The sequence below is a fragment of the Dama dama genome, chromosome 9 (assembly GCF_033118175.1).
Source record: "Dama dama isolate Ldn47 chromosome 9, ASM3311817v1, whole genome shotgun sequence".
NCBI lineage: Eukaryota > Metazoa > Chordata > Mammalia > Artiodactyla > Cervidae > Dama > Dama dama.
In genome coordinates this window covers 96,240,087-96,263,291 of record NC_083689.1, presented here as the reverse complement: position 1 = coordinate 96,263,291, position 23,205 = coordinate 96,240,087, and the positions used below count along the sequence as shown (strand labels likewise).

At 41.4% G+C, this 23,205-nt stretch overlaps 1 long non-coding RNA gene across 1 annotated transcript in view; it reads right to left on the bottom strand.

Annotated features, from left to right (window-relative positions):
• LOC133062698 (uncharacterized) overlaps positions 1-23,205 on the bottom strand; it is a 340,159-nt gene that overhangs the window by 224,954 nt on the left and 92,000 nt on the right. Inside the window, exon 3 of the long non-coding RNA XR_009694238.1 lies at positions 20,875-20,939. This is a non-coding gene — a long non-coding RNA (uncharacterized LOC133062698). The remainder of the gene's footprint in view (positions 1-20,874; positions 20,940-23,205) is intronic.

Here is a 23,205-nt window from a genome sequence, read left to right as displayed (position 1 = left end):
CTGGGTAGATCACAAGCTGGAATCAAGATTTCTGGGAGAAATATCAATAACCTCAGATATGCAGATGACACCGCTCTAACAGTAGAAAGCAAAGAGTAAATAAAAGCCTCTTGATAAGGGTGAAAGAGAAAACTGAAAGAGCTGGCTTAAAACTCAACTTTAAAAATACAAAGGTCATGGCATCTGGTTCCATCACTTCAAGGTGGGGAAACAATGGAAACAGTGACAGACTTTATCTTTTTGGGCTCCAAAATCACTGCAGATGGTGACTGCAGCCATGAAATTAAAAGACACTTGCTCCTTGGAAGAAAAGCTATGACCAACCTAGACAGCATATTAACAAGCAGAGACATCACTTCGCTGGCAAAGGTCTGTGTAGTCAAAGCTATGGTTTTTCCAGTAGTCATGTAAGGGTGTGAGAGTTGGATCATAAAGAAGGCTGAGTTCAAAAGAACTGGTGTTTTCAAAATGTGGTGCTGGATAAGACCCCTGAAAGTCCCTTGGACTGAAAGGAGATCAAACCAGTCAATCCTAAAGGTAATCAACCCTGAATATTCACTGGAAGGACTGATGCTCAAGCTGAAGATCCAATACTCTGGCCACCTGATGCAAAGAGCACCACCTCATTGGAAATCCAAGACCCTGATGCTGGGAAACATTGAGGGCAGGAGGAGAAGGGGGTGACAGGGGTTGAGATGTTTGTATGACATCACCAATTCAATGGACATGAATTTTAGCAAACTCCAATAGATAGTGAAGGACAAGGAAGCCTGGTATGCTGCAGTCCATGGGTTGCAAAGACTCAGACATGACTCAGCAACTGAACGACAACAGATATATCTTAATTACTTAATACTGCTAAAGTAATGTGCTATCCCCTGAAGTGGATACAAAATAAAGGTGATGTTTTCCCTCCAAGGAAGTTGAAGAAGTAAGTCATTCTTCTTCATAAGTCACATGAACCACTTGTGAAATAAGGCCAGAAATTATAGTGTGCCACGTGAAAAAAAAAAAAAAAAACAGATCGTAAGCAAAACAAGAAAAGGGAAACCAATAGCAGCTGAAGTGGTGAGAGAGATGAAACTTGAGCTGGCTGCTGAACCAAGAATTTGTACCCAAGTTGCTTTAAAAAATGTCCACGATGGGACTCAAAAACAGAAGGGAAAAGGTAGAAAGTGAAGTGTAAAAAGAGAAACAGATGTCAGGAGAGAAACTATGATCACATAGTAAGCTATGGGAAGTAACAGAACACTATAGAGTCATAGGGGGAAACAAAGTCCCAAACCCTAAGAGAAGGTCCAGAACAGCCAAACACAACCAGGCTGGCTCTCGGGCCCTGCTGCTGAGGCTCCTTCTCGCCACAGGATTCACGCTCAGACGGTGCACAAACTCCACAGTGTCCCAGTGACATTCAAACCTCTTCTAATGATGGACCCAGCCTAGAACTCACAGAACCGCTTTCCTTCTCTCTTCCTGATTCTGCCAGCACTAGCAGTTTTCTGCCACAAATGCTTAATAAAGTGTTAATAGGAATGAAAGTGCTCCAGCCTGTTCTCATCCTCATTACAACTCATGACGCTTCCTGTCTTTATAACAGATATCCTTAATGCCACCCCTGACTTCACTGAATTCCCCTCCGACTGTTGGCAACTTTGTGCATGACCATCCCAGGGACAATATGTGCTCTTTCATTACATTGTAGTAAGATCACAGACTGAGAAAGAGCTGCAGATTAATTGCCCTAGAGTTAACCCTTTAAATCCCACAGCAGGAGCAGACATAAGAACCATCTGGCACAAAGAGAACTTCCTCTCTGGCACCAGGCCAAGGGGCTGAAACAGAGTCTAAAAACTTCAGGACAGTGTATGTGTGTGTGTGTATATGTATATATATCTGTTGTTGCTGTTTAGTCACTAGGTCATGTCCAACTCTTTTGCGACCCCGTGGACTGTAGTCCACCAGGCTCCTCTGGTCATGGGATTATCCAGGCATATGAGGTGGGTTGCCATTTCCTTCTACAGGGGATCTTCCTGACCCAGGGATTAAACCCGTGTCTCCTGCTTTGGCAGGAGGATTCTTTACCACTGAGATATCAGGGCAGCGTGTATGTATGTGTATCACTTTGTTGTACACCTGAAACTACACAACGTTGTAAATCAACTATCGTTCAACAAAAAATACAAAGATCTAGGGCTGGAAAGTAGAGGGCTACCAACTCTGCATAACAAACATTGCTAGTTATAGTTCTAGAACATGGTATTTTTTAGTTCCACAGTGTTTTATACTTTAAAATCTTCTTTCCCTTACTTTATTTCATGTCTTAAATGCTTTCAAATAAAAGACTCTTCAAAAATAGGAAATGTCAGTTTGCTTTACTTAAGAATAATATATGTACAAGGTAGAGCCTAGCTCTCATGCACACGGCTCAGTGAATATAACCACCACTCAGGGTCAGGATATATAGCATTTTGAGCCCAAAAGACTCTCCTGTGCTCCTCTCAACAGTTTCTTTTTTTTTTCTTCATTCCACTGACTTTTTTTTTTTAAATAAAAATTAAAGTTAGAAACAATAACACTCAACTATGCTCAATCCACTGACATTTGGGAAAGCTGATTCACTGATGTGCTTTCAAAGTTCCAAGAAACAGTGATGGAAAAGAGCAAAAATATTATTGTGTTCCTGGTTTACACCAGGAAAAATTGTCCTATCCCTCACTTCAAACCCCAGCTTTTTGAATGCACTCATTAGAGATTAGAAAATACATTTTTAGAAAAATGTCGTATCTAAGAAATATTGACAATAGGAAAAACAAGTACCAGGAGACAATTATTAGCCTTTAAAAAATTTAAGGCAGAAATATACCCCAGTATACAGCCATTACCAACATGTGCAGTCAGTGCAAAGAAGACAAAGGGTGCTGAGCCAAGGGGTCATCTGGTCTGGCTACATATATATATATATACATATATATATATTTTTTTTTGGGGGGGGGGGGGACCAGTATGAGGGATCTTAGTTCCCTGATCAGGGATCGAACCTGTGCCCCCTGCAGTGGAAGCACACAGAGTCATCCACTGGACCTCCAGGGAAGTCCCCTGGGTATATTTTTGTGGAGTCTTTTGTGAATTTTTATGCTTTAACTTTACCTTACTTAGCATGGAAATAAAATACCAGCATAGATGTCACTGAAGGCAAGAATCAGAAGCAAAAAACAATTCCCAGAAAAGGGAATTTCACACCTTTCTAAGAAAGTTAGACTGGGTTATTTCAGGAAACTATAGACTTATGACTATTTAAATAGTTAAACAGGTGGTTTTTTCCCCCTAGGCCACATAACACAAACCACAGTTGAGAAATATCACTGGTAAAAATCGGGCAAAATGAAGAGAAGTTTCACAAATGCAATAAGCTATAGGCAGACAGCACAGAGAGACTTCACCACAATATCTACCCCCAAGGTCAGTGTTTGAAGCACATTCTGCAATTAGTAAAGGTTCAGTTCAGTTCAGTTCAGTCACTCAGTCATGTATGACTCTTTGCGACCCCATGGACAGCAGTACGCCAGGCCTCCCTGTCCATCACCAACTCCCAGAGTTTAGTCAAACTCATGTCCATTGAGTCGGTGATGCCATCCAACCATCTCTTCCTCTGTCATCCCCTTCTCCTCCTGCCTTCAATCTTTCCCAGCATCAGGGTCTTTTCCAAGGAGTCAGTTCTTTGCATGAGGTGGGCAAAGTATTGGACTTTCAGCTTCAGCATCAGTCCTTCCAATGAATACTCAGGACTGATTTTCTTTAGGATGGACTGGTTGGATCTCCTTGCAGTCCAAGGGACTCTCAAGAGTCTTCTCCAACACCACAGTTCAAAAGCATCAATTCTTCGGCACTTAGCTTTCTTTACAGTCCAACTCTCACATCCATATGTGACTACTGGAAAAACCATAGCTTTGACTGGACGGATCTTTGTTGGCAAAGTAATGTCTCTGCTTTTTAGTATGCTGTTTAGGTTGGTCATAGCTTTTCTTCCAAGGAGCAGTTTTTCAATTTAATCATTATCAACCTCTGAAAGTACAAGACTGAAATCTTTATAAGAGCTGAAATTACATTCTCTGGCCCACCACTCAACAGCTGTCTGCAGCACTCTAACGCCAACTTTATTTGCAACATAATATAACCAAACTTAGCTTTGAATAAGAAAAAAACTTAGATACAAGCTTGAGATCCTCCCCGGGTTTATGAGGGTCTGTAACTTTCTGCACTCTCTGACATAATCTCTACTCAACATTTACTGCTGTTCATGGCAACAAAACACCAAGCCTGGCTTCCAATTACTATCTAGTCAATGGTATCAACAAACACTGGGGTCAAAGCAGAAAAAACTATTGTTCCTTGGCTGCCATTTTCTTTTTCATTCTCACGGCCCATAGGAGACACAAATCTAGGTATCCACTCTGAAGAACTTACCAAGTTTAATTACTCCCTTCTCTCCATCAGAGAACAAACCACAGGGACCACTAGACTACCTTTCCTACAGGTGCACTTATGGATGGATGATGTACTGCTTGGGAGACCTTACCGACAGTCTTACATAATCAGTTCAAACTAAGGGTGGATTAGAAGCCTTCAGAAAAACATGCACATGTTGTGTTCTGAAAGCCTTGCTGACAGCATAGTATAGTAAGAGGCAGAATGATGAACCGCCAATCCGAATGTCAATGCTAATACTTGTACGAATGCAACAACACACCTCACTTTCTCTTGCGTCAGTTTGTCCTACGTAACTTGGGAATGACATGTAGCTACCTCTCAGGGTTAAATTAAATAAAAGAATTTTAAAAAAATAAGGCATATGAGTGCCTGCTACAGTCCACAACTAAGTAAGACCACACAACAGGGCTGTCTATTGCAGTATATTTGGGACCCACACCTTTGAGTAAGTCAAAGAGGTAGGTGTGAACAGAGGAAGGGTTGAATTTCAGTACCTTCACAATAAAGGATTCAGCTGTCAAACTGGGAATCTCTGGGATGGCTCTTCCCCAAAGCAAAGAAACTGAGTCTTTATTCTCCTGCCTGATCAGTCACTGCATGTAGGCAGCCCCTGGGAAGGTGGCATGATTTATGTGAGATAAACCTTTGCCTGAGGGCAACGTCCAGAGAGGACCCTTTCCCAGTTACTAGTTACTTGGTTCTAAAGGGGAAGTCTGGGTAACACACCATAGTTTTCACTATGTAGTATAAACCCTATACTATACATACACACCTTTTTTTTTTTTTTTTTTTTAATGTTAAGGTCAAGTAACAATGCTTCCTTTGCTAGGTATCACAAAGAAAAATAAGCACCCCTCCCTTCAAAATACTGAAAACTATTCTTTTACTACAAAGAAAGTACACAAATAATGTAAATCAAGGACAAGGTCAAGAATTGAGATGTTCTTGCTCCAATGAAACCATAATATAACCTCTAACATAGATTAACGTCACAAACATAGACTAGAACGAACTGATATGATAACATTTCATGCAGAAAATATCCAAGGGAGTTCATTGTTTCCAAGCCTAATATGTGTCAAGAGTACAAAGGAAACTACCAAGAAAGCAAATGCATTTAGTCTCTATTAATAGAAATGTAGTTGCTAGCAGATGTTATGGTTCTGCCATACATTCCATAATGGAGAGACAACCACATCTGGAGAGATACTCAGTTCTCAACCTCACATTTTAAAAGACACAATTCAAAACCAGACTGAGCCCTAAGAATAGCAATCAGAGGTCTGAAAATAATGCCCTATGGGGAAAAGCTGAAGGGTGTGGGAGTGGTCCCTCCAGAGACAAGAGGCCTCCATGAGGAGGAAGGAAGTCAACTGAATATATTGGGTCTGAGTTTTTCCAGGAAGGACTAGGATTTGTGGGTAGAAATTACAGGGACTATTTCAACACAATATAATGAAAAATTTTCAAACAATTAGAGCTGTTCAACAACAGAGGCGGAATGGCCCTGCCCTGAAAGTGCCTCAGCCAAGGGGCCTCTAAGGGATGCTGGGGTCCTCCTCCCCAGACATACCCTTAAATCTCATTTTTCTAAGGTCAGGAATTAACAAAGACCATACAAGGCCAGAGAAGTAAATTTCAAAAAAAGAGGCTAACTCTCCTTCACTCCTCCTTGAACATCTATCTAACCAGCTATTTATCTATATACCTACCTATCTATAACTTCCAAGCTCAGCCACAGGGCAGGAAGCCTGCTTCTGTTATTCCCCTTACCAAGAGAACGGAAGAATGGCTAAATAACATCTGAAAGATGAAATGGCCAACAGCTCATGAGCAAACCAATACAACTCAGATGTTTTTATCTCTTATACAGATACGCCTATCCATGCTCTTTCTTGAGAACTCCCCAATAAAGCAAGTCATCACATGAACTCAATTAAACTGTCACCTCCTTAGAGCCCAGTTCCCCTTCTGGTAATAAATATGAGAGTCGGGGCTAAATAAGCGCTCAATCTCTTTCAGCCCAAGCAGTCTCACAGCCCAAGGGAAGGAGGCATTGCTTTTATCAAGAATGACTTAAAAGTTATTAGTTATCTAGAAGCAAATTTGTGTGTGTGTTTATGTGGCTATACAAAGTAGTTGTAGAAGATTTATTTGTTGTTAAAATTTATGACTTAGTAAAACACCTAGAAGAAAGCAAAAGATAAAGAACTCCCAAGAAGAAAAATCTCTAGAGTAATCAGAGTGTTTGGCTTGGTTTTTACTCATTTTTACCTTTTCCTGTGAGTTCACAGATAAGTTTCAAAAACCAATTGCTCTGCGTTAGGTATACATGACTAGGGGAAGTCAGCTGACTTTAGGAACTCTGTGCTAAAAAAAAATCCACCTAAAAATGATGACTTTTTTCAAAAAAGGAGACATTGGGAAACTCTGGGGGTGGTGGAAACATTGTAAAATACAAATACTATTAAGACAGGAACAGAACTGACTGGAACATTTTTTTAAGGATTGGTATGTTATGGTACACATGTGTTTCAGGGGATTTGTATATTTTAAAAGTTTATCATCCATTTGAATCAAAGTTCAACAAAAGAATTAAAATATATATTATTATATGATGTTAAAATTATTTAAAATATAATCAAGATATTATTAAATAACTTTTCATCTGAATCCAAAAAAGGAAAAAAAGGCAATTCCCTGGAGATCCAGTGGTTAGGACTCTGCACTTTCACTGCCTAAGACCTGGGTTTGATCCCTAGTTGGGGAACTAAGATTCCACAAGCGGCTCAGTGAGGCCAAAAAAAGGCGGGGGGAGGAGGGGTGCTGGATTTTTTTTTCCATCTCGGAGCAGCACTCTAGTTAGAGTGCTGACTATAAGGAGTACCTTGGATGGTAACAAAAAGGCACATTCCTAAACATGTAGTCAGATCTAGCACAGATCTGAAATATTTATATTTGTCAACACTGTGGGTTCTGGTACTCTGGTCACTGCTAAAATACAGTATACACTCTGAAAGAACAACACAATTTAGTAGCGTTTATTTTGGGATAATCAACAGATTAGTCATCTAAAACACTAGCCACAAGCAGCAGTAAATCAGCTGTCAAAAAGTAAGTGTAATCTTAATCTATATTAAAAGAAGTGTAATTTTGTAATGAAGAAAGGGAAATCTAGGGAATGAAAAAGCCAATATAACGTGGGAGAGGGATGGGAGTAACAAAGGTCAAAGAAGGAAAGGGCGAGAGGTAGAGGTGCCCTGATGCAAGGACCTAGTGAAGCAGCAGAGGTGGGAGAGAGATGGGAATTCTGGAGGTAGCACTGAGATTCTGGGCCGTGGTGCAGAGGAAGAAGATACATGACTTGAAGGATGGGTCATGCACCCAAATTTAAACGAGGAATTAGCTGATGCTTGTGAAGTGCTTTGCCCCTGACAAAGTACTTTCATCCTGATGATAGTATTTAATCCATCTACCACCTGAGACAGCATCTATCTACTGTTCTCATCTTAAAGACAGAAACTAAGGCTGAGACTAAATGACTTGCCCTGATTCACACCAGGTCTTTTAATTCCAATGTTACACACTCATCACACACCAGAGAGCAGCTTCAAGAACAGCTTATTTTACAGATACTAGAAGGAAAGTGGACTATTTAAAAATAAATAGTACTGAACTATCTCATAAAGTGCTTTCACATACAGTCTCTTATTTACTTCTCAGGAACTGTTATTTCCATTTTATAGATATAGGAAATTATGACATAGCATAGCTTAAAGTTCTGTAGGAAATCACTGATGTGGAACTAAAAGTAAAGTCCACCAAGTCTGGCTTGGCCTATGCTACCATGCTGGGTCCCTTTTCCTGGTGTGTGTTCTTTGCAAAGTTGATCTCAAGACAAGGCCATAATGAGTGAGACTTATAGAAAAGAAGACCAGAGGAGAAGGAAAAAAAAATCACAAGACATGCAGAAATCAGAGTTACATGAAAAAACCTATTAACAGCATATATTAATATATTAACAGTTAATATATTAACAGCAACAACCATAATAAGTGCTTTGGAAAGGAAAAAAACAAGGTCTCTGCTAAAGTTTCCACACAGTCCTCCTATAACTGTAGCTCACATCACCAAGAAAATCAGTATCAAAGATCAACGTATATTAAGAATAAACCACAACAACTGAATAGGTAAGAAGCATGACTATTCCCATTTAAGCTGCCAAAATAATATGTCTGCTGCTGCTGCTGCTGCTGCTAAGTCACTTCAGTCGTGTCCGACTCTGTCCAACCCCATAGACGGCAGCCCACCAGGCTCTCCCGTCCCTGGGATACTCCAGGCAAGAACACTGGAGTGGGTTGCCATTTCCTTCTCCAACGCATGACAGTGAAAAGTGAAAGTGAAGTCACTCAGTCGTGTCTGACTCTCAGCGACCCCATGGGCTGCAACCTACCAGGCTCCTCTGTCCATGGGATTTTCCAGGCAAGAGTACTGGAGTGGTGTGCCATTGCCTTCTCCCATAATTATGTCTAGTTTTTCTAAAGATGTACTATAGGTGGGGGGAGCATCTTGATGTCACAGATGGGAGAAATGATTTTACTTCTAAGCTCATTATATATGGGGTAGACAATCAGTAGGTATTTTACTTTCATATGGAGAAGGAAATGGCAACCCACGCCTGTATTCTTGCCTAGAGAATCCCATGGACAGGGGAGCCTGGTGGGCTACTGTCCATGAGGTCGCACAGAGTTGGACATGACTGAAGTGACTTAGCAGCAGCAGTTACTTTCATAGGGCAGTGGGTAAATATTCCCAGTAAAACTGAATAATATTTGAATGAGATTTCATTTATTGTAGTTGACATATTTCCTTTCTTGAGCTCTGTTCTGTGCTATTTTATCTTCAGTAACAGATGAAAATGTATTCATGGAAAAGTTGTGATACTAATATTTTGCTGATACTCTTCTTCAAGATGAGACTGCTTATGTCATGCTGCAGTTGGTTTGCTGATTTTTAAAAACTGCAAAATAAAGACCTGAGAAATAATTTGTTCAGCAATTCCCAACCCCAATTTAGTAATGCAGTCTTTCTACCCATCTCACAACAGGATATCTGCAGTTATTCCAAAGCCTATTATGGAATTTTTCCAAAAGTCTCAAGCCAAAAAAAAAAAAAACTTGAAAAACTTTTAGGAGATAAGGTGGCACAAGAGTATCACAAAATTGCATTATAGGTAAAGAATACAAATCTAAAAAGAGATCATAGAATTAGACCAATGGCTTTCAACCTTGGCTGAACAGTAATTTTTTTTTTTTAATTGTAATATCCAGGGTACACCTCAGATGAATTACATCAGAATCTTTGGGAGTAAAACACAGGTGTGAATATTCTTTCAGGTTCCCCAGGAGATTTCAATATATAGCCAAGGTTGGAAACAATTGGAATAGAACCATTAAAAGACTAAATCCTTAAAATAATGCTACCTTCTGTAAGGTTTAAGGGGGTGGGGTGGAGTGGGGAGTATGTGCAATGAAGTGAGAGCTAGCTGAAACACTTCCTAACTCCATGACTAAGGCAAGTCTTCAATTCTGAGTCTCCCAAATTCCTCAAAGGGCTGCCATGAAGCAGAAAGTAAAAGAGAGAACATGTGAAAGTACCTAAAAGCATTAATGCCACAGAAAAATGCCACATAAAAGCATTGAATAAATCTCTCTTCTCTCCCCTTCCATCCCTCCAAGTGTTTTAGGGAAACACTGCTGCTGCTGCTGCTAAGTCACTTTAGTCGTGTCCAACTCTGTGCAACCCCAGAGACAGCAGCCCACCAGGCTCCTCTGTCTCTGGGATTCTCCAGGCAAGAACTACTTCTGACCAAATGGATTAGAGAGTAATAGCTCTAAACACAGGGCATAACTGTTCCCCAAAAAATTTTAGGCAAATACAACTACAGCCCTTGGACAGCAAGGAGGTCCAACCAGTCCATCCTAAAGGAAATCAGTCCTGAATATTTATGGAAGAACTGATGCTGAAGCTGAAACTCCAATACTTTGGCCACCTGATGCAAAGAGCTGACCCATTTGAAAAGACCCTGATGCTGGGAAAGGTGAGATGGTTGGATGGCATCCCCAACTCAATGGACATGAGTTTGAGTAGGCTTCAGGAATTGGTGATGGACAAGGAAACCTGGCGTGCTGCAGTCCATGGGGTCGTAAAGAGTCGGACACAACTGAGCAACTGACTGAACTGACTGACAAATATGGCCATTATTTCACCAATAATGGAAAAGAATATGCAGAGTCTTCAATTCACTAATGACTCTCCTGCCAAAAGCTCATCTAAAAATTGGTTGTTTGAAGCAAAAATAAGATGCCATATTTTGCCAGTTGGCTAAACCAAAAGACTAATAATCACTGATAATCACCAGTGTTGGCAAGAATGTGGGAAAAGAAGGTTGTAGAAATATAAATTAGTACAACCTTTTTTGGAGCGCAATTTGGCAGTACTTATCAAAAATTTAAATGTACAGACTCTTTCCATCCAACTAATCCATTTCTGGGCGCCTAGCCTAGAGATATACCCACACATACCCGCATATACCGCACATACACAAAGAGATATTATTATGCTTTTGGTTTTACTTTTCTCTCAAAGAACTTATTACTTTCTCAAATTCTTTGTTTGCAGACTATCTTCATACTAGAAGGTAAAGCCCTGTGGGCAGAGGCTCTTTAGTCTTGTTCGCCAGTGAGAAGGGCTGGGCTTGTCAGCAGGGCCCAAGTTATGGTCATACTTGCTGCCCACAATGACATTCTGCTGGATACATACAATTCTTTGGTTTCTGATGCACTTCCTCCATCAATCCACTCATGTTTCTCTTTCTTTTATTTATTTTAGATAATGTATAAACACGCATACACCATGTAACGCAGTGATACTAACAACAACTAATTTCTATGTGCGTGCTCTCCCCATGCCATCCTCCATGTGTCCTCCACCCTCACCACTTCAGGGGTAAACACTATCCTGAGCTTTCTGTTTATTTAGTCCTTTGCTTGTTTTTAAATGTTACAAAAGTAGTATTGTACTAGAAATAGTTTTTTGGGATTTTCTTTTTTCACCAACATTTTGTGACAGATTCATCCGAGTGTCGTATCTATCTGTACTTTCTTTCATGGCAAGTAATTATTCCATTGTGAGTATTAATCATGATGTATTTATCTATTCTCCTATCATCGGCATTTTCGTGTTTCCATTTTGGGCTGCTGAGAACAGAGGTACTATGCACCCTCTTCCTGATATCTTATAGCACCGAGTCGACTTCTGGCAGGAAATGTAACTGCCATCACACTAACCCCATCACCCACAAGAATCACTGATGGGCTCCCCTAAAAGGTTTAATTTCTCTCCCCACTCCCTCCTGCAACCAGAGCAGTTCAAGGGAGGGAACTCATGAGAGGGGAAAGCACTCCTTTTAAAAGACAGCTCTTGGCAGCAAACACTTACTGCAATAACTGGCCCCTTCCAGAACTATTCTGCTACCTCCAACCTCAGGCTGGCTGCTTACTTTGCCCACCTGCCAGAATTTTAAAGATATTTTTATTTGAAAGATAAATTCCTGAACAGTGTGATTTCAATACTTTATTCCTATTATTTTAAAAAGTCAACTGCAAAGAGAGTTTTAGCTACTGATATTAACTCCAATAGATATTCTTGTTTAGCACTAATATTTGCCATTGAGTGCCCAAACAATGCACAAATGGACTCCTTGATGGGTAAACACACACATACACACACAGTAGCCTGAATAAAAAAATCCAGTTTCAGTAGCTACATGTAACCCATTTTAGTTCCTCTCACTAAGATATGACATAAAAGATTTAAAGCAATTTAGAGAAAGAAGAGCTTTCTTTCCCTGAAAGAAAGGGGCTTCCCTGGTGGCTCAGAGGGTAAAGAGTCTGCCTGGAATGTGGGTGTCCTGGGTTCAATCCCTGGGTTGGGAAGATCCCCTGGAGAAGGAAATGGCAACCCACTCCAGTATTCTTGCCTAGAGAACCCCCATGGACAGAGGAGCCTGGTGGGCTATAGTCCGTAGGGTCTCAAAGAGTTGGACCCGACTGAGCGACTTCACTTTCAGGGAAATAAGAGAGAATAACCAATGCATTGTCATGTAATGATTTTTTTTTAATTTAATTTAGAATACAGTGCAAGCTGTTTGTAATGCCTGTGTAAGTACTGCTTTGGTCTCATCAGTATTTGAGACAATCTTTTCTGCTCTTACCATTGTTCAAAGACCTCAAATTACAGAAATCATTTCTTTTTAATTAGGTTTTTTTTAAAGTTGCTGCCTCCACTCAGGAAAGAGAAAAATAGGACCACCAGCTAGGGACCATCTAACTAAAACCAGCCATGTAGATAACCACAGGCCCCCCATCCTATACCCTTCTGTTCAGGTGTTAATTCTTTAGGGCATGTGTTTTGCTAAAACCATGGCCTCAAATTCCTAAACACACAGTCCCCAGTCCTCACCACACTCCACCATGGACCGCATTCTCTGGATCCAGGAGCATCCATCCACCTTGCCTCCCAGTCAGCTCTCGTATGCACTCAGCCTTGCGCTCCCATCCCCGCTCAGCCCCTTTGTTTCTGAAACCCCTTTCCGCAAGGCGGCGATGAGGACCATTGGCAGAGGACACCCAGGCAGCAGGAACTGCAGGGCCACTCAACGGTGCCTGTGGAGCCCCGCAGAGCCAGAGCCGGACAGGAGAGTGTTTATGCTCGGTTGCTCAGTCCCATCTGACTATTTCAGACCCCAAGAGACTAGCCTGCCAGGCTCCTCGGTCCATGGGATTCTCCTGGCAAAAATACTGGACTGGGTTGCCATTTCCTATTTCAAGGGATCTTTCTAACCCAGGAATTGAACCTACATCTCCTGCATCTCCCCTGCTGCTGCTGCTGCTGCTAAGTCGCTTCAGTCATGTCTGACTCTGTGCGACCCCACAGACAGTAGCCCACCAAGCTTCCCCGTCCCTGGGATTCCCCAGGCAAGAACACTGGAGTGGGTTGCCATTTCCTTCTCCAATGTATGAAAGTGAAAAGTGACAGTGAAGTCGCTCAGTCCTGGCTGACCCTTCTCGACCCCATGGACTGCAGCCCACCAGGCTCCTCCGTCCATGGGATTTTCCAGGCAAGATTACTGGAGTAGGTTACCATTTCCTTCTCCATGCATTTCCTCTATTGCAGGCTAATTCTTTACCGCTGAGCAACCAACTGCTCATGGCCCCACAAACAGCTCAGTAGAACCAAGATCCTACCCTTTTTTGCCCTGTGGCCAATGCCATTCTCTTCACAAAGACTACTGAGATCATCAGCATGAACTTCCTCAACATCTCACACCTCTCCAGCCCACGCGTTTATCTATTTTTATCTGTATCCGGCCATGCCAGCTCTCCTCTCATTCCAGAGGAAGTGATCTCCCTTTTCTGGTTTCTGGCTAATTCCTTCACCTGTGCCGGCAAAGTCCACCCCTCCCACATAGTGCAGAATCACCCTTATTCTTTCTCTCCCTAGCGTAGCTACTTCTCCGCACACCCCAGTATTCATTCTTAAAACCAACCAACAAAATTGTACCATCCCTATTTTTCTCTTTCTCCTCACAAAAAGACAATTCCAGCCCAGATCGACTTCTTACCTCCTGTCTATTCTTCCACAGACTGCAATCTGGATTCCAACCCTAACACTCTACTCAAGGGGCTCTGGCAAAGCTGGAACACCACCCTCACACTCCACCCCCTAGTTGCTAAATCAAATGCTTTTTTTTTTTCCTTTCCATGAAAACCTTAGCTGACCTATTTGCGGCAGTTGGCAATATTAACCACTCCCTTCCTCCTGAAATTTTCTTCTCTTTTGACTTATAATTCTTGCTCCTCCTCTTCATATCTCTGACTATTTTGCCTTTTCTCATCCACCTATTTTCTGCTTCCTGTTCTGCTGCTATCCTCTTAAAATGCTCATGCTCCCTATGACCCTAACCTTGGCCTTCTACTCATCACTCTGAGCGTATCTTCCTTAGAAAGTTCCACCTCCCTAATATCCATTCTGAAGCCCCACCTCCTCATAGAGGAATAAACCCACACAGCCAACTGTCGTCAGGGCATCTCAAGTGTACCAAGGCTCACACTGAGCTCATAATCCCCCTCATTCCCAACCTACTCCCACCAAAACCAATAACCTGGCCCTCCTGATTTCTCTTTCAAAGAGACTGGAATCACCATTTGCCTAATTCTACCCAAGTGGGATCCCTGGGAAGTATAATGGCAGTTCCCCATCATTCATTCAATCAGTCCCTGAGGCTTATACAATCAACCTCCCTAACACCATTGTCATCTCTCCTCCCCGTCTCCATTCCCATTGCTTCTGCCTTCATTCAGACTCTTTTCATCATTAAAATAAGAACTATGTTTACAGAGAATACTAGATACTGAGAACTTAATATACATAATTCGCAAAATGGAAAATAAGGTACAGATGTACTGTTACCAATATTTTTACAGATGAAAAAAACTGAGACCCAGAGAAGAAAACCAACCGCCCAAGCTCACACAGTGGAGAAGTGGCAGAGGCAGGGTCTATCCAAATGCAAGTCTTCCTGGCTCCAGAGTTCACAGCCTCTGCTCCACTTTAGCAACCTCCTGTTGCAAGAGCTTTCTAACAGGCTTCTTTCTATCTTGTCTCACATTCCGAGTCTAATCTAGTCTATATAGCAGACAAAAATCAGCTCTCCTTTCTTAAAAATCATTTTTATTGTGAAAATAACACCCGATCAGAAAAAAGTTGATAAAATAAGGACAGCTTAAATTATTATTAAGTCATCTTTCTAAAATGCAAATCTAATCGTACTCCTGACATTTTCCTAACCTTTTCAAAGTCTCCCCACTGCCCTTTGGGTAAAGTCAAACCTCAGTAAAGTGCAGAGGGTCTCCTAGGATGCCACTTCCGCCTGCACTTCTGGCTCATCTCCTGCCACATGCCCCGACCTAGGCTCCTGCTGTACAGACCATGTCTCCACGCTCTGGGCTTTGAGCTGACCTGGCTCCCAACTGAGAATCGGGGGGAGGGGGGGTTCTTCTCCACTCCTTGCTTTACCTCTCCATTGGATACTTTCTTTGCTTTTGGGAGATCATATCTTACTGCTCTTTTTAGAAGATGCTGTGTCTAAAGAGAAAACGACTCTTGGCAACACTGCATGGCCAAAGCAGCGCAGCTCATGCGAGATTCCACTATTCATATGGATCACCAGTGAAGTCCTAACATACTTAGAACATATTTACTCCATCCAGAAAAAAAGAAAGTGGAAATTTGAGGCAATTGCTGTTGGTCACTGATGGTGAGTTGGAGAGAGGACTCCACTTTGACTAAAGACTGCACCTCAGTAATTTTCACCCACAGCCCCTCACCATCCCAAAACTCAGATCAGAGAGGTTAGTAATGCTGATCATTGTTATTGCCACTATCTTATGCAACCCATCTAGCTATACCAGTAGAACCCGCAGACATATCCTTGACATTTCCCTTTCTGCCTGCCTCAGTCTATCACAATGCACTATTTTGCTTCCTAAACTATGTTTCGAAACTGTCCACACCCAATGATGCCGGTCATCTCCAGCACCATTTTCCTCATGCAAGCTACCCTGGGGTTCTGGGAGAGCCTCTTAGAATACTCTCTGGCCTCTTCTCATGCATTCTCCATTTTGGAGCTAGTTTACTTTGCAAAACACAAATATGATCACGTCACCACTTCGCCTCCATCCCTGCATGATTACTTTTTAATGTCTTGTCTTTCTTTATATGACAAGCTAAAAGCTCTTCAATATTTCCAACCTATAGAACAAGATGTGGCACACAGCAGTTACTTTATACATTTTAATTAAATGAATGAATGAATATAACCTTCTATACTCTCCCTTTCTCTAATTAAGAATTCCAGAACTGACTTTCAGTTCTGTTCCCTCTAATCACTAGGGTTTTCCCTCTGTTTTTCCCTCTCTTCCTTTCCTCCATCTCCAGGTTAAAATTCCTACGCTCTCCCTTCAGATCAGAAGGTAACCATCATGTCTGCAGAGCAGCCTTCCCTAACCACCCTGACTAGTTCAGAGTCCTCTGTACAGGCTTTCATTGCATCATGAGCTTCCTCTGCACGGTGCGCGTCTCACTTGCAGTTTTATATGTGCTTGTGTAACTAACGTCTGCTGTCCTACTAGCCTTTAGCACTATGAAGGCAGCCCTGTGTCTGTTTTCCCTCATCAATATACCCAGGTACTTAGCACACTGTTTGATATTCAGGAGACATTCAATAAATAGTGAACAGATTAATAAACATATTATAAATTAACATGCAGAGTCCCCACCCCTTTTACAATTAGATTTTAATATAGCTAAGAAATCTAGAAGCTCATTTGAGAGTCAAATCACAGAAGATGTGTGATTTGACTACCCTTTTTTCTTTGGAAGTCCTTGAAAAAGTCAAAACTTCAACTTTTGAACTCCCAGGATGCAATGTTTTTAAGTATTATTTCATCAGAATAGTTACAGGACAATTGTCCTTTTTTAAAAGATACTCTTCTGGGTTTTGAGATCTCCAAAATAAAGAGGGAGGCAGAATTTGCAATAATATGCCTAATTAAAAATCTCTCTAACCTAAAGCAAGATCTTTCATATTACCAATAAAAGTATAAACTTTTTTTCTGGACAAAAATAACCTATTTAAGTTTAAATATAAATAATGAGTCTTGATCCTTCTTGGGGTTTACTGGTGTGCATGCAGGATGTTTGTTTTGAAGAAATCACAATGTTTTAGGCATCAATTCATGTAGTTTATCAATATACCTGACATTTCCAGGAAAAAATTAAGCCACTAAATCATATAGTTTTGAAAAGATTAATGTTAATATGTTTGTAGAAACTATGTCTTATTACTCTTTTGGTAAGATGCTTTGTCAAAAGGAAAAAGTGGTATTTTGCACATTGCTGGCCAAAGGCAGTATTGGCCATTATAAATATTGCCGCCTGTATGGGAATGAATCATCAGAAATGGAAAAGTCTTAACACACCGAGGGCATATCTCTCTTCTCTGAAGTAGAGGTTTGGTGCCAGCATTTTAATTTTTGGATAATTTATGGTGATGCAGAGATGGAATATAGAGTTCTTTCTGGTTAAAAGCTACAACAACCTACACCTCTGCCCTACGACTCAGGTGTAGAATTGAGTTAATAATACTCATGATACTCTGGTCTAATAGACTGGTGCTATGTCCCTCCCTTGTATCTATTTCTTTTGGTCAAGATTCCTTCAGCCACTCCTCTCCCAAAGGTACACACTGACTCTAACATGTTTACTATGTAAATGATTGGCTATGCTTCCCCTTATAAATACAAACATTGGCCCAAAAGGAACCCACGATCTGGTGTCTGCTGGCTCTGGCTTTATCTTTTCCTCTCCCCTGTCTCATCCGACTTTAGCCACTCTGGCCTCCTAGCCAGTTCTTGAACTTACTGTGCATGCCTCAGGGCATCTGGTCTTGATGTTTTTTTTCTGCCTGACACTCTCGTTGCTCACATGTCCATTTGACTCACTCATTGCCTTCATGTCTTCATCCAAACATCGCTTTATTTTTGACAAGCATGAGGGGGAAAAATTTCCCTAGCCCTCCTGTTCTAAATAGCAATTCCTTCTTATCACCTTCCACCTCTGTGCTTTGCTTTCACTCAGTTGCAGTTATTGCCACCCGAGAAGGGCTGACTCATTTGAAAAGACCTCATTTGATGCTAGGAAAGATTGGAGGCGGGAGGAGAAGGGGATGACAGGGGATGAGAAGGTTGGATGGCATCACCAACTCAACGGACATGAGTTTGAGCAAGCTCCAGGAGTTGGTGATGGACAGGGAGGCCTGGCGTGCTGCAGTTCATGGGGTCGCAAAGAGTCAGAGACGACTGAGTGACTGAACTGAACTGAACTGAACTGAACTGAGATATTTTTGTACCCATCATTGTTTTTGGCTTTCTCCTTTACTAGCATGAGTGGCAGTAGGGCATCCTGGTTGAAAGCCAGACTGTAGAGACAGGGTTACAAGGCTTGCATTCTCACTCTACCACTGACAGTGTGATCTTCAGTAGGCAGCCCTATGTCTCAATTTCCTAAGCTCTAAAATGGGGATGATAATAGTATCTATTTTATATGCTTACAATCTGACCTGGAACACAATCTACACTATTTAAGTATTATTTGCTGCTGCTATTATTACTTTTATTATTAGAATTAAGCATCATGAAGGTAGGGACTGAGTTTTCTTTGTATCCCCATTTACTCATTAAATAAATGCTACTTTGCATGCATCATGAGAAACGCTGGGCTGGAAGAAGCACAAGCTGGAATCAAGATTGCCAGGAGAAATATTAATAACCTCAGATATGCAGATGACACCAGCACCCTTATGGCAGAAAGTGAAGAAGAACTAAAAAGCCTCTTGATGAAAGTGAAAGAGGAGAATGAAAAAGTTGGCTTAAATCTCAACATTCAGAAAACTAAGATCACGGCATCTGGTCCCATCACCTCATGGGAAATAGATGGGGAGACAGTGGAAACAGTGTCAGACTTTATTTTTTTGGGCTCCAAAATCACTGCAGATGGTGATTGCAGCCATGAAATTAAAAGACGCTTACTCCTTGGAAGGAAAGTTATGACCAACCTAGATAGCATATTAAAAAGCAGAGACATTACTTTGCCAACAAAGGTCCGTCTGGTCAAGGCTATGGTTTTCCCAGTGGTCATGTATGGATGTGAGAGTTGGACTGTGAAGAAAGCTGAGTGCAGAAAAATTGATGATTTTGAACTGTGGTGTTGGAGAAGACTCTTGAGAGTCCCTTGGACTGCAAGGAGATCCAACCAGTCCATCCTAGAGGAGATCAGTCCTGGGTGTTCGTTGGAAGGACTGATGTTGAAGCTGAAACTCCAGTACATTGGTCACCTCATGCAAAGAGTTGACTCATTGGAAAAGAACCTGATGCTGGGAGGGATTGGGGGCAGGAGGAGAAGGGGGCGACAGAGGATGAGATGGCTGGATGGCATCACCGACTCGATGGGCATGAGTTTGGGTAAACTCCGGGAGTTGGTGATGGACAGGGTGGCCTGGCGTGCTGCGATTCATGGGGTCACAAAGAGTCGGACACGACTGAGTGGCTGAACTGAACTGAACTGAACTGACTTTGCATGCATGTAGTTTTTTAAAGAAAAAATTTTAAATATAACATGCATATATTAACAGAAAATGAGCATCATAAATATACAGTTCAGTGAATTTTCACAATAAAATCCATGAAACTACCAGCCCTATTAAGAAATGAAATATGAAGTTTACCAGAAGTCCGTCCCAATAACTCTGACGTTCCCCAAAGCCACTATCTTGACTCCTATCATTATAGATTAATTTTGTCTATTTTAAAAATCTATGTAATTAGAATCATATAGTTAGTACTCTATTATAACAGACTTCTTTCATTAGTTGCAACATGAAGCAGTCATTTATTCATTCTCATGACTGTATAGTATTCCAGTGAATACTGTATTCAGTTAGTCTTCCAGCATGGAACTACACCATCATTTATTTACCTATTCTTCTAGCTGATGGACACTTGGGTGACTGGTTTCTAGTTTGGGACTATTATGAATGGTGTTGCTCTGAAAACTCTCAGACATGTCTGGAGCACATAAGCATGCATGTATATATACCTAGAAGATGAATTTATTGGGAAGTAAGGCATGCTTTTGTTTAGCTTTAATAGATTCTGTCCAAAAGTTTTCCCAAATGGTTGTACCAGCTTACACTCCTTATAGCAGCAGGTCAAAGCTCCAGTGTTCATTTATTTTTAAGCAACATAAATAACTGTATTATTCAATAGATTGTGTTCTCTTTCCCACTGTTTTCAAGAATACTATGCTTTTAAGACTTACATACGTTGCACTTATTCCCTCTAACTACTGCATAATATTTTAGTATTATGTCTTCATCAATTGAATCATTTTTTCTGATTATTTGAAATGGTGCTTGTCAGTGTAGCAGGTTTTTGTTTGCTTGCTCGGCACCCATTCTGCTCTTCTTCCATCCCAACAACTAACTGTGCTCATCTACATGGGCAAGTGCTCCAACCCCAGACCCCAGAGGTGACTCTTAGGTCACCCAAACAAATCTGGTACTTTATTTCCCTTGTGACCCTGTTCTGGCCAATGAGACTTGAAGAGAAGTCTGTACAGGCTGGAACAGTGGAAAGGTGCTTCTTCTGACAAGCTTTCTTACTAAAGTCTTCCAAGACACACAAGGAAGATGTACTCTTTTCTTACCTGGACACGTGTGTGAGATTGTGTTAGCTGGAACTGCTGCAGCCATCTCCTGACCATGGAGGAAGCTGGTTGAAAGATGAAAAAACACTGAGTCAATCATTATAGCACTAAGCCAGGAGCTACCCTGCCTCCAGACCTGTTGGATAAAGAAAAACTATTTTAGTTAGATTTTCTTACTTGCAAGCAAAATTGTCCTATTACAATTAAAACATTAGTATCGGCTTATTCTTTAAAAGCTATTTTATATTAAAGTGGATTCATAGAACACTGGGCTTCCCCAGTGACTCAGTCAGTAAAGAATCTGCCTGCAATGTGGGAGACCCAGGCTCAATCCCTAGGTTGGGAATATTCCTTTTGGAGAAGGAACTAGAAACCCACTCCAGTATTGTTGCCTGGAGAATCCCATGGACAGAGAAGCCTGGTGGGCTACAGTCCATGGGGTCTCAAAGAGTCAGATACAACTGAGCGATTAAGCACAGTAAGGAGATTCTGGTGAGGAAGATAAAACTCACTGGTTGCCTTAGGCCACAGTCACTGGCTCGACCTTTAGCACCAGAGTGAGGCTTCAGCCACATGAACTGAAATTAGATGTAGAGAGGTGGGTCCTCAGAAGAAAATCAGTGAAACGAATGCCAGTGCCAGTGAACCACACCTCCTGTTTTCACACCTTTTATAGTCCCCTCCCTTCAAATCTGGGGCCACCGGCTAGCTTTTTTATAAACAGACCATTGTATATTGTCACCCTGCTTATTTAACTTATATGCAGAGCACTTCATGTGAAATGCTGGGCTGGATGAATCACAAGCTGGAGTTAACTGCCATGAAAAATATCAACAATCTTAGACAGGCAAATGATACCACTCTAATGGCAGATAATGAAGGGGGATTAAAGAGCTTCTTGATGACGGTGAGAGAGGAGAGTAGAAAAAGCTGGCTTAAAACTCAACGTTCAAAAAACTAAGTTCACAGCATCCAGTCCCATCACTTCAAGGCAAATAAAAAGGGAAAAAGTAGAAGTAACATTTTATTTTCGTGGGCTCCAAAATCATTACCAGTGATGACTGCAGTCATGAAATTAAAAGACACTTGCTCCTTGGAAGAAAAGCTATGACAAACCTAGATAGCATATTAAAAAGCACTGACATCACTTTGGCAACAAAGGTCTGTATAGTCAAAGCTATGATTTTTCCAGCAGTCATGTACAGATGTGAAAGTTAGACCATAAAGAAGACTGAGAGCCAAAGAATTGATGTTTTCAAATTGTGGCACTAGAGAATACTCTTGAGAGTCCCTCGGACTGCACGGAGATCAAACCAGTCAATCCTAAAGGAAATCAACCCTGAATATTCACTAGAAGGGCTGATGCTGAAGCTGAAGCTCCAATACTTTGGACACCTGATGCGAAGAGCCAACTCATTGGAAAAGATCCTGATCCTGGGAAAGATTAAGGGAAGGAGATAAAGGGGCAAAAGAGAGTGAGATAGTTGGATAACATCACCAACTCAATGGACATGAATTTGAGCAAATTCTGGGAGATAGTGGAGGACAGAGGGGCCTGGTATGCTGCAGTCCATGCAGTTACAAAGAATTGGACATGACTTGGTGACTGAATGGCAACAACAACAATTTTTAAGAAAAGTTTTAGATCTATCGGAAAAATAAGGCCACAGTGCACACAATTCTCACATTCCCCCTCACTGAATTTCTCCTATTAATAATAACATCTTATATTTGCATGGTATATTTGTTATAATTAATGAAAACTTGTTAACTCATTATTATTAACTCAAGTCCATAGTACTTTATCCAGGGTTCCTTCAGTTCAGTTCAGTTCAGTCGCTCAGTCATGTCCGACTCTTTGTGACCCCATGAGCTGCAGTGCTCCAGGCCTCCCTGTCCATCATCAAATCCCGGAGCTTGCTCAAACTCATGTCCATCGAATCCGTGATAACATCCAACCGTCTCATCCTCTGTCGTCCCCTTCTCCTCCTGCCTTCAATCTTTCCCAACATCAGGGTCTCTTCAAACGAGTCAGTTCTTCGCATCAGGTGGCCAAAAATACCGGAGTTTCAGCTTCAACATCAGTCCTTCCAATGAACACCCAGGACTGATTTCCTTTAGGATGGACTGGTTGGATCTCCTTGAAGTCCAAGGGACTCTCAAGAGTCTTCTCCAACACCACAGTTCAAAAACATCAATTCTTCACTGCTCAGCTTTCTTTATAGTCCAATTCTCACATCCATACATGACCACTGGAATAACCATAGCCTTGACTAGACGGACCTTTGTTGACAAAGTAATGTCTCTGCTTTTTAATATGCTGTCTAGGTT